Below are 5,939 nucleotides of genomic sequence, written 5' to 3' on the forward strand. Positions count from 1 at the left end.
GATTAACAATGAATATAGCTTATCTATAGCTCATTGCATGTAGGATGCATGTGCCAAACATTCTAAATGAGTGATTGTCCAAGTTCAAGCATCTCATATGTATTTATGTGTCACCTTCAATCTTTAAATGTACAATAAATATCAACATGCACATGCCTCATCCTATTAAACTACCCACAATTAAGGGTGTACACGAGTCGTTCCGAGTCGAACTGGGCTCAACCCGGCCTGGCCCGATCACCGGGCCAACATGTCCAGCCTGAACCCGGCCCGGTCAGCAATCGAGCAAGTTCGAGCCACTTTCGAACCTTACAGCAAGTTCATGGGAAGGGCTTTGGCAGGTAATCCGCGTCCCATTACAAGGCCCTCGAGTATTTCTTTTTGTATTTGGATTAATCTAGGCCATTCAAGTTATACGTCTATGAGGTGGATGAGTCACTGTCACTTCAAAGATGGGCGATGAACTATCCCAGAAGGGTAAAGGGGAAAGGGACGGGTAGGGTTTTGAAATATATATATATATATATATATATATAAAACACCACTCGACCGAGTCGGGCCGGGTCAGGTTTCAAGCCGAGTCAGGCCGAACTGGGACCTATCCGAACTCAGCCTGAACTAGTTTCAAGCTGAAGAAAATGGCCCGTCCCGACCCGAACTCAGTTCTGGTTCGGGCCGAGTCGAGCAAGTTAACCGAGCTAGCCTAGTTCGTGTACAGCCCTACCCACAATTGCTATTGTTGGTCTTTAATCCTTTTAAGTGTGTTTGACAAATAAGGAATAGGTTACTTGATCATCTAGAAAGGTAGGTCCTACCCATCATTGTGGTCCAAATGACCACACGTGCCATGATAGCACCTGCATCTGGGCCACATGCAGAGGTGGTTGTGAAAAATGAAAGGGCAATCTGGTAGTTAAACTGAATGCAAAGGGTCCATATTAGATGGTCCTATTTTATAAGACCAAGACATATAGAAGTAACAATCAGAGCTGTCATTAGTATTGGAGTTATCAATGAAGGCAGCACATGCAAAGGCTGCAATACATCCATTCCTACCAAAACCAACCGGAGCCTGAACTCAGATGCTGCAAGGATAAGATAAAAGCAAAACAGTCTCTCTCTCACATGTGGAAACAAGTCACACGTGTGTGATATTGTACTGGGTCGACAGCTGACCATCATTATGTAGATTGCATGTATCTAAAGTCAGGCACATACGACCTCAGTTGGGCTAGACATGTACGGAGAATTTGAACCATTGCTAAATTTATCAACCGTTCATTTATTCTATATGGGTTTGGTCTACCTGATGATCGGATGAACCTGAGTTTTTTGTTGTGGTATCTACATTTCTGATTCCACCCGATGAATGGCTTTGATCTTGTAAAGGTGGTCACTATTTCCACTTATGAAGTAGGTGAACTTTTAAAGAGCGCAACTGCCATTCCTATTCTTTTTCTGGGCTCCAGTCCCGAACCTGATTGCTACCAGTTTATCGCGGAATATTGCTATTTTGAATAACATGACTCGACGCCTTTCTCAAGCCAATACACATTCATTGAGAATTTAATGCCAGGTCATGACTCATGAAGGAACCGTCTGCATTCAGCCGAAGTTGAGCGGCTAGGATTTATCAAGCGGAGATATTTTCAGGCGTTCTCCACCCACGGTCATCCGAGATCACCGAGACATGGACCCACTTTTCTGGGGTGAAAATTGGCATAGTGAGGGACTCACCACGTAATGAGGTGGATCACCGTAGTCCTCAGGGGATAACTACTCCGAATCTATGGAGGTCTCCAGACCCCTCGAAGAACTTCCTTAAATCTATGAGAAATAAAAGTATTAATAACTTCTAATAAATTTAAACTAACTTGATTGATGATAAGAATTGATATTACAACTTTTTAAATAAGGAACTTGAACTTTTAGACTTAAACTCCAACTCAAATACCCTAAAAATGTGACTTACTATAAATAGTAAACTAACTATTTATAGATGACTTCTATTCCTACTAGACTTCATGGTTTTGGCCAAAAATAGTAAGTGTCCAATTTGGCCTAACCATATTATTTTACTAACTTTTCTAAGTCATTTTCATGTTGGGCACAACTTTTACAACTCAAAGGATCAAAAGTTATACTTAAACTAAAACTTACTATTTATAGTAAAAATGAAATTAAATGGGACTTTTGACCATTGATATGATGGAATCTCACAAATCCGATGTGGGCTACCCAACATGGTGGGGTTGGTTGGCTTAAGTAGGTCCTCCTACTCCAAAATCAAATATAATATGTTAAAAAACTCATCTTAGTTTACGAGATACGACTGATTTAAGGTTCTGATGGTTCGGATCATTTTCACCTCTGATTGGGACTTCTCTAGTCCATCTTTGCCATTAAAGCATCTGCGACCCACTCCACACTAGCCCCTTCCACTTCAAAGGAAATCAACCTCAAGTTCTCGTCCAACTTCGATTCATAATACTCGTTCTAGTCCACAACATTGAAGGTACGTGAGATCTACATATCATTTGGAAGATCAACAACATAAGCGTTATCATCGATCTTTCAGATAATCGGTACTGGTTTAATCTTCTTGTTCTTCAACTTATTGTTGGTCCCGGTCAGAAATCTCTCCTTGCGTATATGAACTATAACATTGTCGCCCACCTCGAATACATTTTACTGCTAATGTTTGTTGACTTGCTTCTTGCACTTGTCATTCGAAGCTTACAACTTGGCTTGCATATTTACATGAATGCTCACGTTTCAGTCTGCCATATGTTCTGTCGTAATGCTCATGCCCAGAAGCTTGAATAAAGGAACTAAGTCAAGTGTGTGGCGAGGCACTCGACCATAAACAAAATGGAACAGGGACTTTCCTGTCGAGCGATTCACTATATTTGTTGAATGCAAAATTTGCTTGAGACCAAATCTTACTGCTTTAGCTTGAAACTTGAAATACACCGGATAAGGTTTTTGAACATGCGATTCACGACTTTAATCTGCCAATCGATCTGCGAGCAGTAGGCACTATTGAACTGAAGTCACGTACCTAACTGATTCCACAAAGTCCGCTAAAAGTGGCTAATGAACTTCGTGTCACGGTTAAAAGTAATGGTCTCGGGAACCTCGTGTAGCCGTACGACCTATCTAAAGAATATATTCGCCACATGTGTTGCATTGAGGGTATTCTTACATAGGATAAAGTGCGTCATCTTTAATAAACGATCTACCACCATAAACACCAAATTTATGCCTCACTGTGTTCATGTAAGATAAAGCACAAAGTCCATAGATAAGTCATCCCAAAGGCCAACAGGCATAGGTCATGGGGTGTAAAAGCTTGTATTATAAGATTGTCCCTTAGAGGTCTAACAAACCTGATAGCGTTGCAACGCTTTACCCACGTCACATATCAATTGCGGCCAATAATACCATTTCTTAACAAGAGTCTGCGTCTTGTATCACTCAAGGTGTCTACCAATGCATCTCCATGTACCTCTTAGATAATTTGCTCCCTTAAAAAACTTTGGGGGATGCACGGTTGATTTCTTTTGAAATAAGAAACCGTCTTACATATGTAGGTCACTGGATGACTCCCTTAGCACCTCATCTATGTATTCTTAAAGTCCTCATCCTCGACATACAGCTCCCTGAGACAATAACAAATGACCACCTCATTACTCATCATAACCTATAGTGATGCATGGTGACTAAATGCATCAACCACCTTATTCTGCTGCCTTGACTTGTGCTTTATAATGTGAATTAATACAAAAATGTAACCCATCTGACATACACACGATTCATGTTAGCCTAACTATTAATAAATTTTAAGGCTTGATAGTTAGTGTAGAGAAGAAACTCTCTCTGTATCAAATAATACCGACAATGTCGTGGCACTTAAACCACTTTGTACAGCTCAAGCTCATATATCGACCATTTCTTTTGACCTTGCTGAGCTTCTTGCTGTAAAAGACTATCAGCCTACCTTCCTGTGATAGACTCCTCAAATTCTTATATATGAGACATCACACTCAACATCAAATAGCTTGTCAAAATTAAGAAGAACGAAGACCGATATTGTAAAAAAATCGATGCTTTATTTCATCAAAGCTCTTATCAGCCTCATTGGCCCACTGAAATGGTCATTTTTCATGTAATCTGTAATGGGTGTGACTATAGTGTTGAAATTTCGCACCAATCAAAGATGGAATGTCACCAACATGTGGAAACTCCTCACTTCATGAATGTTCATCAGAATCAGTCATTCCCTTATGGCTCGCACCTTTTCATTGTCAACACAGATGCCCATGAATGTCAAAACAAATCTTTAGAACAATAGTTGTCTGTTAAAAAAATGCACTTCTTTAAGTTTATGTACAACATGTTAACTGCCAGGACTTGTAGTACCTACCTGAGATGTTTCATATGCTGTCTCACCCTGGCTATATATTAGGATACCATCAAAATATACTACCACTAATAGACCAATGAATGGCTTCAGCACTTGATCTATCAGACGCATAAAAGTGTTTAGTGCATTTGATGCACCAAAGGGCATGACCAGCCACTCATATAACCCTTCATTGGTCTTAAATGTCATTTTCTACTCATCATTGGCCAGATACGAATCTGATGGTACCTGCTCCTCAAATATAGTTTAGGGAACACCTTGGCACCTTTTAACATATCAAACATATCGTCCCACCGTAGTATCTGGAGTCGACTCATCTGGGATAACCCTACAATTTGCCTCTAAAAGCACTCTACAAAAAATAAGGTTATGTCATATAGTGATCACGGGTGACTGAGCGTCGCCTTGGGCTTGGGGCAGAATTAGCGCATCGGCAATATGGTCGAGGGTTGGCTGCAGCCTTTTTATGGTCAACTGACTCTCCTGACGAAAAGCTCATTCTTTTCAATACATAACGAATCCCTGGATCATCATCCATAGGATTTTGGTTCATTTTGTCATTAGTTGTCATTGACCCAAGGGAACTCCTCTCACTCATACCACTTGGCGTAGGGAGGCATGTGATGAGGTTGATCACCATCTTCCTCAGGGGATAACTACTCTGAATATACGGAGCTCTCTGGACTCCTCATAGAGCTTCCTCGAATCCACAAGGGATAAAAGCAAGAATAATTCCTAATAAATTGGAAATAACTTGATTGATGATATATATATATATATATATATATAACAAACAAACAAAATTACAACTTTTTAAATAAGAAACTCGAACTTAGGACGGAGTTTTAGACTTAAACTCCAACTCGAACACTCTAAAAACATAACTTACTATAAATAGTATACTTACTATTTATACATGACCTCTATTCCTACTAGACTTTTTTAGCCAAAAATAGTCAATGTTCAATTTGGCCTAAATACATTATTCTCCTTACCTTTTAAAGCCCTTTTCATGTTGGGCACAACTTCTACAACTCAAAGGGTCAAAAATTATACTCGAACTAAAACTTACTATTTATAGTAAAAACAAAATTAAACGGGACTTTTGATCGTCGATATAATAGAATCTCGCAAATCCAACGTGGGCAACCCAGTATGGCAGGGTTGGTTGGCTTAAGTAGGTCCTCCTACCCCAAAATGATATATAATAAGTCAAAAAACCTATTCCAATTTGCGAGATACTATCTCAATTTGCGAGATATACAACTGATTTAAGATTCTGACGATCTACATCATCTCCGCCTCTAATCAGGGCTTCTCTAGTCCATCTTTGCCATAAAAGTGTCTGACCCCCTCTGCATAAAAATTACAAGCACGTATGACAAATCCTTGGGTTGAGGTTCGTATAATTCTTCCCAAGATTAGAACATGAGCCCCAGCGGCATGGAGCCAGTGGTTGATAGGGGCTGTTCACTTAGTGGATCTGGTTAACGGTCCACATTAATAATTAGGG

This window comes from Magnolia sinica, chromosome 6 (genome assembly GCF_029962835.1).
Source record: "Magnolia sinica isolate HGM2019 chromosome 6, MsV1, whole genome shotgun sequence".
In the NCBI taxonomy this organism is placed as follows: domain Eukaryota; kingdom Viridiplantae; phylum Streptophyta; class Magnoliopsida; order Magnoliales; family Magnoliaceae; genus Magnolia; species Magnolia sinica.